Source organism: Arvicola amphibius, chromosome 2, assembly GCF_903992535.2.
Source record: "Arvicola amphibius chromosome 2, mArvAmp1.2, whole genome shotgun sequence".
Lineage (NCBI taxonomy): Eukaryota > Metazoa > Chordata > Mammalia > Rodentia > Cricetidae > Arvicola > Arvicola amphibius.
In genome coordinates, this window is record NC_052048.2 from 19,073,364 (window position 1) to 19,087,116 (window position 13,753).

Below are 13,753 nucleotides of genomic sequence, written 5' to 3' on the forward strand. Positions count from 1 at the left end.
GGCAGAGGCAGGCAGATCTCTGTGAGTTCAAGACCAGCCTGGTCTACAAGAGCTAGTTCCAGGACAGGCTCTAAAGCTGCAGAGAAACCCTGTCTCGAAAAACCAAAAAAAAAAAAAAAAAAAAAAAAAAAGGCACAGGCTAAGAGAATGGATACGAAATCAGGACCCAACTTTCTGCTGTTTACAAGAAACACACCTCAAACTTAAAGACAGACACTACCTCGGAGTAAAGGGTTGGGAAAAGGTTTTTCAATCAAATGGACCAAAGAAACAAGCGGGTGTGGCTATACTAATATCTAACAAAATTGACTTCAAACTAAAATCAATTGCAAGAGATGGAGATGGGCACTTCATACTCATAACAGGAACAATTCATCAATGAAGTCTTAGTCCTGAATATCTATGCCCCTAATATAAAAGCACCTACATATGTAAAAGAAACATTACTAGAACTCAAAGCATACATCAAACCCCACACTCTAAATGTAGGAGATTTCAACACTCCACTCTCACCAATGGATAGGTCAACCAGACAGAAACTGAGTAGAGATATAAGAGAACTATTAGATGTAATGAAACAAATGGACCTAACTACATCTATAGAACATTCTAACCAAACAGAAAAGAAAATACCTTCTTTTCTGTGGCTCATAGAACCTTTTCGAAAATTGACCATATACTCGGTAACAAAGCAAACTTCCACAGTTACAAAAAAATATTAGTAACGACCTGTGTTATATCGGATCACCATGGAATAAAATTAGAATTCAACAACAATGCTACCCCCAGAAAGCCTACAAACTCATGGAAACTGAACAGTCAACTACTGAATCACACCTGGGTCAAGGAAGAAGTAAAGAAAGAAATTAAAGTTTTCCTTGAATTCAATGAAAACAAAGACACATCATACCCAAACCTATGGGACACTATGAAAGCAGTACTAAGAGGAGAGTTCATAGCACTAAGTGCCCACTTAAAGAAAATGGAGAAAGCACACATTTGAGACTTAACAGCACACCTGAAAGCTCTAGAAAAAAATAAGCAGATTCACCCAGGAGGAGTAGAAGACTGGAAATAATCAAACTGAGGGCTGAAATCAACAAAATAGAAACACAGAAAACAATCCAAAGAATCAATGAAACAAAAAGCTTGTTCCTGGAGAAAATCAACAAGATTGACAAACCGCTAGCAAAACTAATCAAACAGCGGACATAACTACAGACACAAAGGAAATTCACAGAATCATTAGATATTACTACAAAAGCCTGTATGCCACAAAATTGGAAAATGTGATAGAAATGGACATTTTTCTAGATAAGTACAATATACCAGAATTAAATCAAGATCAGGTGAACAGTTTAAATAGACCTGTAAGCCACGAGGAATTAGAAGCTGTCATCAGAAACCTCTCTACTAAAAAAAGCCCTGGACCAGATGGTTTCAATGCAGAATTCTACCAAAACTTCCAAGAGGAGCTAATACCTATACTCCTAAATTTGTTTCACAAAATAGAAACTGATGAGTCATTGCCAAACTCCTTTTATGAAGCTACAGTCACCTTGATACCAAAAGCACACAAAGACTTAACCAAGAAAGAGAATTACAGACCAATCTCACTAATGAACATCAATGCAAAAATTCTCAATAAAATACTGGCAAACCGAATCAAAGAACACATCCAAAAAATCATACATTATGATCAAGTAGGCTTCATTCCAGAGAGGCAGGGCTGGTTCACCATATGAAAATCTATCAATGTAATCCATCATATAAATAAACTGAAGGGAAAAAAACATATGATCATTTCATTAGATGCTGAAAAAGCATTTGACAAAATTCAACACCCCTTTATGATAAAGGTGTTGGAGAGATTAGGGATAAAAGGTTCATTCCTAAATATAATAAAAGCAATATACAGCAAGCTGACAGCTAACATTAAATTATGTGGAGAGAAACTCAATGCCATCCCACTAAAATCAAGAAAAAGACAAGGCTGTCCACTCCCTCCATACCTCTTCAGTATAGTACTTGAAGTTCTAGCAATAGCAATAACACAGCATAAGGAGATCAAGGGAATTCGAATTGAAAAAAAAGAAGTCAAACTTTCATTACTTGCAGATGACATGATAGTGTACATACGCGACCCCAAAAACTCTACCAAAGAACTCCTACAGCTGATAAACACCTTTAGCAATGTGGACAGATACAAGATCAACTCCAAAAAATTGGTTGCCCTCCTTTACACAAAGGAAAAAGAGAGAGAGAAATCAGAGAAGCATCACCTTTCAGAATAGCCACAAATAGTATAAAGTATCTTGAGGTAACTCTAACCAAGGAAGTGAAAGATCTATTTGACAAGAACTTTAAGTCTTTGAAGAAAGAAATTGAAGAGGATACCAGAAAATGGAAGGATCTCCCTTGCTCTTGGATTGGGAGGATCAACATAGTAAAAAAATGGTAATTCTACCAAAAGCAATCTATAGATTCAATTCAATCCCCACCAAAATGTCAACAAAATTCTTCACAGACATTGAGAGAACAGTAATCAACTTTATATGGAAAAACAAAAAACCCAGGAGAGCCAAAACAATCCTATACAATAAAAGTACTTCTGGAGGCATTACTATCCCTGACTTCAAACTCTATTACAGAACCACATAATGAAAACAGCTTGGTATTGGCAGAAAAACAGGGATGTTGACCAACAGAACTGAATCGAAGACCCAGATATTAACCCACAAACCTATGAACACCTGATTTTTGACAAAGGAGCTAAAAGTATACAGTGGAAGGAAGAAAGCATCTTCAACAAATGGTGCTGGCATAACTGGATGTCAACCTGTAGAAGAATGAAAGTAGATCCATATCTATCACCATGCACAAAACTCAAGTCCAAATGAATTAAAGACCTCAATATTAATCTGACCACACTGAATCTGATAGAAGAAAAAGTGGGAAGTAGTCTACAACACATGGGCACAGGAGACCACTTCCTATGTAGAACCCCAGTAGCACAGACAATAAGAGCAACAATAAATAAATGGGACCTCCTGAAACTGAGAAGCTTCTGTAAAGCAAAGGACACTGTCATTAAGACAAATAGGCAACCTACTGACTGGGAGAAGATCTTCACAACCCCGCAACAGACAAAGGTCTGATCTCCAAAATATATAAAGAACTCAAGAAACTAGATTTTTTTTTCTTTTTTCTTTTTCTTGGTTTTTCGAGACAGGGTTTCTCTGCAGCTTTTTTGGAACCTGTTCTGGAACTAGCTCTTGTAGAAAAAAAACTAGATTTTAAAATGCTAATTAACCCAATTTAAAAAATGGGGAATTAAACTGAACAGAGAATTCTCAACAGAAGTTTGAATGGCCAAAAGACACTTAAGGTCATACTCAACCTCCTTAGCGATTAGGGAAATGCAAATCAAAACAACTCTAAGGTACCATCTTACACCCCTCAGAATGGCTAAAATCAAAAACACCGATGATACCCTATGCTGGAGAGGATGTGGAGTAAGGGGAATACTCATCCATTGTTGGTGGGAATGCAAACTTGTGCAACCACTTTGGAAATCAGTGTGGCAGTTTCTCAAGAAACTGGGAGTCAACCTACCTCAGGACCCAGCAATTCCACTCTTGGGAATATACCCAAGAGATGCCCAATCATGCTAGAAAAGCATTTGTTCAACAATGTTCATAGCAGCACTATTTGTAATAGCCAGAACCTGGAAACAACCTAGGTGCCCCTCAATGGAAGAATAGATAAAGAAGGTATGGCACATATACACTTTAGAATTCTACTCAGCGGTAAAAAACAATGACATCTTGAATTTTTCATGCAAATGGATGGAAATAGAAAACACTTTACTGAGTGAGGTAACCCAGACCCAAAAAGAGGAATATGGTATATACTCACTCATTAGTGGATTCTAGCCATAAATAAAGGACATAGAGCCTATAATTCATGATCCTAGAGAAGCTAAATAAGAAGGTGAACCCAAAGAAAAACATATTGTTATCATCCTGCATATTGGAAATGAACAAAATTACCGGGCAGGGGTTGGGAGCCCGGGGGTGGGGGTGAGATGGGGATAAGGGGAGATGTTAGGAGAGAAGGGAGAAGGAGAGGAAGGGGAGAGCTTGAGGGAATGGGATGGTTGGGATGGAGGAGGGGTGGTTGGGGGAGCAGGGAAGTATATATCTTAATTACGGGAGCCATTTTAGGGTTGGCAAGAGTCTGGACTCTAGACGGGTTCCCAGGTATCCAAGGAGATGTCTCCAGCTTGTTTATTGGGCAGCAGAGGAAAGGCCTTGTCCTGTAGCCACAGTGATAATTATCTTGCATATTACCATAGAACCTTCATCTGGTGATAGATGGAGATAGAGACAGAGATCCACTTGGAGCACTGGACTGAGCTCCCAAGGTCCTGATGAGGAGCAGAAGGAGGGAGAACATGAGCAAGAAAGTCAGGACTGTGAGTGGTGTGTTCACTCCTGACACGGTGGGACAGATCTAACAGGAGATTACCAAGACCAGTTGAAATGGGACTGATGGAACATGTGATCAAACCGGACTCTTTGAATGTGGCTGACGGTAAAGGCTGACTGAGAAGCCAAGGACAATGGCGATGGGCTTTGATTCTATGGTATGGACGGGCTCTGTGTGAGCCTTGTCAGTTTGGATGCTCACCTTCCTGGACCTGGGGAGAGTTGGGAGGACTTTGTACTTCCCATAGTGTAGGGAACCCTGACTGCTCTTTGGCCTGGAGAGGGAGGGAGTGGGTGTATGGGTGGAGGGGAGGGGAGGGAAGTGGGAGGAGGGGAGGAGATGAAAATTTTTAACAAAAATAAAAAAAAGAAAAATGAAAAAAAGAAAAGGGAAAATAGAGAGTATTCATAAAGGAATAAATAAACAATATTTTAAAAACTCACAAAAGTCTAGGCAAATCTAGGAGTGTGGCATGGATTTTAGAAGGAGTAGTGTTATTAAATGAAAGTATGTGTTCTGCGTATAAGCAGTATGAAATGCTATTTTTGGGCATCTGGGTAATTGGTTGGATCCTACTCATTATAGATTCAAGGCTATAGAGGCTGTGGCTCAACTGAAAGACTACTTTGAGAGGAGAGTTCTAGCATGTTCCCTGATGTTGGGCCATTTGGCAAAGGTTTTGCCTACGTACAGAAATCCAGGTACTCAGACACCAGTGCACCTGTGATCCAAAGGGCAAAACCTATTGTTTAGAAATTCGCTGGAGCTTGTCATCATGAATTTGATGTTAGCTTTAAAATCATACAGAATGAAACAATTATGGACTCATTGTGACTTTCAACTAGGTGTCAAAGGACAGCCAGAGAGGGTAACAGAGGATCAACATTGACATTCCATAACAGGGTGAAGAATGGAGATGTGAGGGTGAAGGTGAGCATACCCTGTAGATTCCAAGAATTTAGAGATGACAAGAACGTGGAACATTTGCTAAGGAGATTTTTTTTCAGATCTAGAAAAACCGTCTCACAAGTGGGGCCATCAATAGATGGGTCTTCCAAATCATGTGAATTACACATCATAAAAACATAGTACAGAAAATGAATATGGAAATTAAGATTGAATGCTGTCCCCACTGAGTTCTCATCTTGTTTTAATTTGTTCCTTTCTTACTCTTCTATTTCTTTTGCCTAGAATTGTTTACTCCACACCACTGTAATTTGAACTTACATAAATTGACTTTACAGTGCCTTATGTCTAAGTTTATATTGCTTAACAAAAATGGGTTTATACCTGTCTTTTTAAGGAGATTTTTGGTAGTTTAGAGTGTGATGACTTTTGGAGATGAACTGAATACATTTTGCAGAATGGCATTAACATGAGTCTGTGAAGGCCAAGAGTCATACATTGTAAGTTAAGGTATCTTTGACAAAAGTTCTTTGAAAGTTTATGAGATTTCTTCGAAATGACTAAATGCAGCAAATCTATGTTGAACCCAGACATAAAAATATCATCAGTTTCCAATGACTCAGACCAACAAGGCAAGGACGCAAGGTTACACTGTTAGTCTCATTTTCAGTGCAGAAAGCTATTCGTGTTTCTAGCATGAATTACATTTTACCACATGAATCTAACTTCTTACATATGAAACAAAGTGTTAATATTTTATAAAGCTGGGGAGTAACAATATAAACCATGAATACTACAAGGTAGGTTAAGTATATAATATATAACACATAATAAGTCATGCAATAGACAGAAGGAAATATTCAAAAATTCTTATTTGTTTTCCAGTGTGCATAAACTAATGAATATAATTAAGAAAATCAACTAACAAAAATGTTTATCACTAAGATTAACTGCCTTAGGCTTATTGTTTTGCCCCTTTGAAATATTAGTTTTAATGAATCCTATCACTATAAGCTACAATCTTGATTCACCTCCCACCTCTTTATTTTTCTAAGAATGATTTGGGGTTATGCTAACCACTGCAATATCTTACACAAATAGGCATCCAGAGGGTCAGAACTAAGATAACCCAATGATCAAATCCTTCATAGCATTATTGCCTGAGAATATCAGCGACACTAAGGTATTGGGACATACTGAATTCATATAGCCTCATCAGAACTTGCTAATTGTATATCAAATTGTGTATGTAATGTAAACATAGATATCAAAACACACAATAAAATCATCTAGTTCTTGTCTGAGAATTTTGATATTCCTAATTAGAGTCACTGGTAGCAACATCTTTACAGCTGCTGGATAAAAATCATTAGAATTGTATGACTTCCCTTTGATATTTTCAAACTATATCCAGATTCTGGTTCCATGTCGCCAGCAACAATCTATCTAATCATGTGTATTTCATGGATGACTCCAAGAACTTCCTGAGTAAACTTTCTGTACCACAGCATAAACATTCTAATGTTAACAGAATATTCAAAGTGACTAAAACAAGAAGCTACCTTTCTAAATCTCCCTTGCTGAATATCCTCCAATGTCCCATTAGCAAAGAACAATCATTGTCCTTCATTCTCCTCTCTACTCTTGTTCTGCATCAATAACTACATCATTTAGTTTGGTACAGCATCCTTGACTGCTCTTTTAACACTGCCTTAGTTCCTTTCGAATTACTCTGACAAAACACCATAACCACAGAAACTTACAATAGAATTCCTTTAATCTGAAGCTTACCATTCCAGAGGGATAATATTCATGACTCTCTTGACAGGCACCATGGTAACAGCCAGGCAGGTGTAGTCCTGGAGCAAAAGTGGAGATCTTACCTCTGAGCACAAGCATTAGACAGACAGCTAGCTAAGAATAACTTGTTTTTTTGAAATCACAATGTCCACATCCAGTGACAGATCTCCTCCAGTAAGCCCACATCTTCTAACTGTTCCCAAACATCTCCAACTGAAGACCAAGAATTTAAACATATGAGCTCATGGAGGTCTTTGTCTTTCAAGCTACTAGTGTTCTCAAGCCAGAGTGTGACGCTAGCTACTTTCATTCCCTCTACACTCTGTTCCATTACCTATGCACACATAGCTTATAAGTTACTTGTTCAAGTTATAGTATGAACATAATTGCCTAAAGAAATATTTTATTTTGTGTTACTATGACAAAAACCTTAACAGTGTGTAATAATGAAACAAGTAATTTATGTTTCATACCAAATTACCGGATCTGAAATTTCCAGACATCATGGTGTGGCCAAAGTTACCCTGGCAACATCACAACATCACGGAGAAGAAAACACCACTAAATAAGTCTTATGTGACACTTCTTCAGTTACATGTTTCTTAGTGTTTTCTCTGCATTTAAAGTTCAATGCATATTTTCTTTAAGATTAGGATAGGATTCTACATGAATTATCTGATTTGGATGAAATAGGAACTTACGGTATTTTTTAATTTGCAAAAGAAAAATTTAAACTATCTACAAGAAAAAGATGTTTTCTAAGAGTAAAGGAAAAATGCAGAAGAGGCTGGGAAAACAAATCAGTTGCTAAAGACCTTAAATTGCACACATGAAGCCCTGGATTCAATCCCAAGCACCAAGAACTAAGTGTGGTAAACTATGTGTGCTGGCTGGTTTTATATCAACTTGACAGATGTTAGAGTCATCAGAGAAGGGAGCCTAAATATCTCTATAAGATCTGTGAAAGCGTAAGTCACAAACAATCCCACACCAATTTGGAATTAGGATAAAAGAATGGTTATTTATTTAAAGGGAAAAAACTTACAGATCACCTTTCCAGACAACAGCCCTCTGCATGTTCAGGAAAAGAGTCTAGTAGCCAAAGCAGAGCTAGAAGCAAGAGAGAGAGAGAAAGGCTGCTGCTGCTTTTTTAAAGAGAGAGAGACCACACCCCAGTGTGTTGGTATCTCAGCAGCTATTGGCTGAAGGAGCAGAAGGAGCTCCTGCAGCAGATCTGTCTATAGCCAAGCCTATAGGGTATTTTCTTAATTAGTGATTCATGGTAGAGAGCCCAGCCCATCTTGGGTGGTGCCATCCCTAAGCTAGGGGTCCTGGGTTTGATAAGAAAGCAGGGTGAGCAAGCCAGTAAGCAGCACATGTCCATGATCTCTGCACCAGCTCCTGCCTCCAGGTCCCTGCCCTGTTTGAGTTTCTGTTCTTAACTTCCTTCAGTTATGGACCACAATGTGGAAGGATAAGCCAAATGAACCCTTTCCATAAGTTTCTCCTGCTCATGGCATTTCAGAACACCAATAGAAACCCTAACTAAAGCATTATGTCATGTCTGTAGTTCCAGCACTTGGGATGTGGAGGTGGGAGTGGGGGAATATGATGTTCAAGATCATCCTCAGTTACTTATGGAGTTGGCAAAAATACACCCCCTTCTGTAGAAGAAGGCTGCTTGTTGGTTCCCAGCTGCTCAACCACAAAATAATCACACAGAAACCATATTAATTAAATAATTGCTTGGCCCATTAGCTCTAGCTTCTTATTGTCTAACCCTTACATGTTAATTTAACTCATTTCCATTAATCTATTTCCAATTAATTATCACCATGTGGCAGTGGCTTACTGGGTAGAGTTCCGGCATCTGTTGCTGGCAAGGCTACACAGCTCTCTCCAACTCTGTCTCCTTTCTCCCAACATTCAGTTTAGTTTTCTCCGCCTACCAAGTTCTGCCCTATCAACAGGCCAAGGCAGTTTCTTTATTCATTAATGGAAATCATAGCATACAAGGGGAATCCCACATCACTCTTCAGGTAAATCTATTCCCAAGAATTGTAGATAAGAGGAAACAAAATGGTGTACTCTTACATTCCCTAACATCTTGACTGCAGAAGTAGTTCAGGTCCTTATGTTGCCACAAGAGAATTCAGACTGAAAGAAAGGTAGAGAATGTTATCAAACCTTATGCCAGAAAGTAAGAGGGTAAAGGCAGAAAGTCAATGCTGAGCAAATTCTTGACCAAGTCAAGAAGTGGTAAGGGGCAGCCTTTAGCAACTGGAGTCCAAAGCCTTGGTACTTTCTCTTCCTTTTGTCTACCCCTATGGCAGTCTGGGATACTCTCTTTCATAGAATAAGCAGAAGCTGGCTAAGATGCCATTTTACCCACAATTCAGTTTGTTATTGTTAGATGGACTAGATGTAAGATTATATATATATATATATATATATATATATATATATATTTAAATTCTATAGCTCCCTGTGCTGGTTTCATTTCATTGTTGTGATGGAATACCCTCACAAAATCAACTTAAGGTATGAGGATCTATTGACTCACAAAGCCAGGTTACAGTTTATTACTGCAAATTGAATGTGAAATGAACTTGAAGCAGTTTGTACTGTAGTGGGGAGCTGTGGGCAGGCTTCCCGCTGCCAGGCTCCCAGCCACCAGCTAGCTTATGCCCCAAAATAACAACACACAGATTGTATTCTTTTAAACACTGCCTGGCCCATTATTTTCAGCCTCTTACTCACATCTTGATTAACCCATATCTAATAATCTGTGTAGCACCATGAAGTGGTGCCTTACCGTTTAGTTTCTAGCATACATCCATCTTGGGCTGGAGCTTCATCGCATCTGGCTGTAGAGGCAGGGCAATTGTCTGAGCCATCTACCTCACTTTCTTCTTCCTGTTCTGTCTACTCCACCCACCTATTTTCTAACCTATTAGGCCAAGCAGTTTTCTTTATTAATTAACCAATGAAATCAATAGATTGATAGAAGACCCGCCTCCATCATTTCCCCTTTTTCTGTTTAAACAAAAAGGAAAGGCTTTAACTTTAACATAGTAAAATTACATATAACAAAACAGTTATTATGCAAAAATTACAGTTACAATATTTATATCTACTTTATCTTTTATCATAACTAAGGAAAACTATAACTATCTATCTATTCTTCAACTCCATCAAAGACTCCAAAAAGATATAATATTACCTAGGTAAACAAGAAGTAAGCTACTTCCAAAACTCTAAAAATGACAGAGACATCTCGCTGCCTGGACAATCACCCAAAGTTCTTTTGTACTGTTGGGGCATCCATCTTCGGCCTACAGGCCCATAGTTTCCAGCAGACATTTCCACAAAGCAGGAAATTTTGAAGGCAGTTCAGTCACTTTCTGCTGTGTCCTGCAGAATGTCTCACAGACTCTTTCATGAATCAGGAACCCCGAGAGATCATCTCACTTTTAGACAACTTCAGCAGTCCTCTCTCTGAGGGTTCTTTGTGTCCAGTTTATGCCAATAGTCCAGGCAAGAGCAGTTTCTTGTCAAAATGGCTATCAAACTCCATAAGTAGCCTCTTCGATGCCCATCTTCCTCTTGAAGTAGCTGGTGCTGCCAGAGGCAGACGTGTCTCATTGTCATGAAAAACCCTAAGTTATTAAAACATTAAATGCCATATTTTGCAGTCTTTGAAAGGTATGAAGAATGTCTATCTAACTGAAATATATCTATATATCTAGAAAATCTAACTAACATGACTACAAGCTTGACTATTATTGATGACTATCCATTAACAACCTATATACATTACATTTTTAAATTGAACTACACAATCACAATACATTAATCAGTATCAGAAATACATATACATATAACAAAATAGACCTTAAATTTCTATCAATAAGGCAAAATTTATACCAATGTAAATTATTCATATCTGTATCATCTCCCCCTTTAAATGTAAAAGAACATTTATAAACAATATTTGGGAATATGGGCGCAGTTATCTCTCTCCAAACTGCTTCCTGCTGAATGGGGACGCTGTTAATCACATCTTTCATGGTGTAACCTGTGTGCCAGGTTCATCTCAGTCATCAGTTGGGTGAAGTAATTTTCTGAAGGTGTTCACAGCAACCTTTCAGGAGGTCGTGGTCTATCATACCATATTGGGATGATAGCAATCCAATGGTTCTCATTTTCTGTAAAAATAAAAGAAAAACCTCTTTTCCAAAGTATCATATCCTTAGATCCAAATTCTGAAGTCAAGGTATTTTCAAGATATCTTTCTTGGATTAGTTCAGCAGCATTTTAAAACAAATATATTTTAGCAGCTGTTGCTCCTTCCTCAGCATTCAAACAATTCAAAGAGAGCATAATAGTACACAGTATCAAGGTTCTCTGTGTATTTTCCATCTTTATGCGGCTTTATTTTAACCTCTATTTCATTTATTTTTTACTTTTACTTTTTGAGACAGGTTCTCTGTATATCTTTGTCCTGGAATAACTCTATAGACCAGGCTGTCCTTGAACTCAGAGGTCTACTTGCCCCTGCTTCCCACATGCTGGGATTAAAGGTGTATGCTACCACACCTTGAACTCACAGAGATCTTTCTGTATCTGTCTCCCAAGCATTCGGATTAAAGGTGTGTCCTGCCACACCTTGAAGTCACAGAGGTCAATCTACCTCTGCCTCCCAAGTGTTGGGATTAAAGGTGTGTACCACCACAACAAACTACTTCCTTTTTCTTTCTTTCTCTTTTTTAAACTGTAAGAACTTTAACTTTTAGCCTACATGTATTTTTAACTCACTGTAAACCATTTAGAGGTTTTCTTTGTCTTTGAATCTCTCTTTACTGTACATCTCTCTTCTTCTGACCACACGAGTCTTTAATTTACCAAACAATATCAGTAGGACTAAAGCCGTGACTTTGGCGGCTGGATCCAGCCCTTTCCTTAGCTTTCCAGCCTCATGGCAGAGGTACTTGCTAGAGCCATTTTTATTACCACAACTCTGTGGCGTTTCAAGGTCCCTGCCAGCAAGCAAGCTGCAACATTCTTCTCAAAGACCACATTCAAATGCTCTGTACGTAGTCGGACCGCCTGCCAGAAAGAGTTAGAGTTTGCCCTGGCAGTATGGACCAGAACACCAGCATTTTAAAATGGCACAGGTTTTTTCCTGCTATGGCTGAAAACTGAAAAACATGCGGTCGGCTTTTCATCAACACCGTTTAAGTGTTTTGTGGCAGGACCTCTTAATGAGCTGCAGGGTTTTGCAGCTAAAGCTAAGTCAGGAAACCTCTCTTAGATGAGAGCGCTTGCCTCTAGTGAGCAGAGCCAGACCCAAGAAATTGCTGCTACCAAGAAAACATGCTTTACTCTATTCTTTCTCAAGCTTTCTCAGGCTTTCTGTGGATTCAGTTATCCACGTTGGGCGCCATTCTGTAGTGGGGAGCTGTGGGCAGGCTTGCTTCTCGTCCTGCCCGGCTCTCGGCCACTGGCTAGCTTTACCCAAAATAATTACATAGAAACTGTATTCTTTTAAACACTGCCTGGCCCATTATTTTCAGCCTCTTACTCACATCTTGATTAACCCATATCTAATAATCTGTGTAGCACCATGAAGTGGTGCCTTACCGTTTAGTTTCTAGCATACGTCCATCTTGGGCTGGAGCTTCATCGCATCTGTCTGTAGAGGCAGGGCAATTGTCTGAGCCATCTACCTCACTTCCTTCTTCCTGTTCTGTCTACTCCACCCACCTATTTTCTAACCTATTAGGCCAAGCAGTTTTCTTTATTAATTAACCAATGAAATCAACAGATTGATAGAAGACCCGCCTCCATCATTGCACTATATCACACTCTAGAGCAGAGAGCAATAAATTAATGCATGCATAATGGTGCTTTATGGTTTTCCCTTTACCATTCAATCCAGAGCCTACTCCCCTCGCACTCACTTTCCACTTCAATTATTCCAATTAAAAGAATCCCTCTCAGGTGGGTCCACTGGTAACCCTAATATAGACAGTTCCTCACTGAGACTCTCTTCTAGGGGATTCTACACTGTGTCAAGATGACAATAATAAACTTCACACTACTAAGCTGAAATGTTTAACAAAAGAGGGCAGTACTGTTACTTTTTAATTTTTGTTTATTTATTGTTTGTTCTGTTTGCATGTATAATTGTTTTGCCTGCATATCTTGTCTGTTAACTACACGTTTGCAGTGTCTTTGGCTGCTAGAAGAGGCTCTCAGATCTTGCCTGAACTGGAGTTACAGATGGTTATGATTTGCCATGTGGGTGTTCAGAATTGAACCCATGTCCTCTGGAAGAGGAGCCAGTTCTTTTAACTGCTGAGCCTTCAGCAATGTTGTGAGTGTGTTCCTTGGTTTGAAGGGGGTTGGTTCATAGAGTCTGTGGAGACCACAGCTTTGTTGTTTGCTGTTAAAGCCCTGTCCTTCTTCTTTTGTTAGTGTAACTATCTCATATACAGTCACAAACCTCTCATTAATTTTCCTCCATTCCCATCCTCATCATTTTAACCCTAGC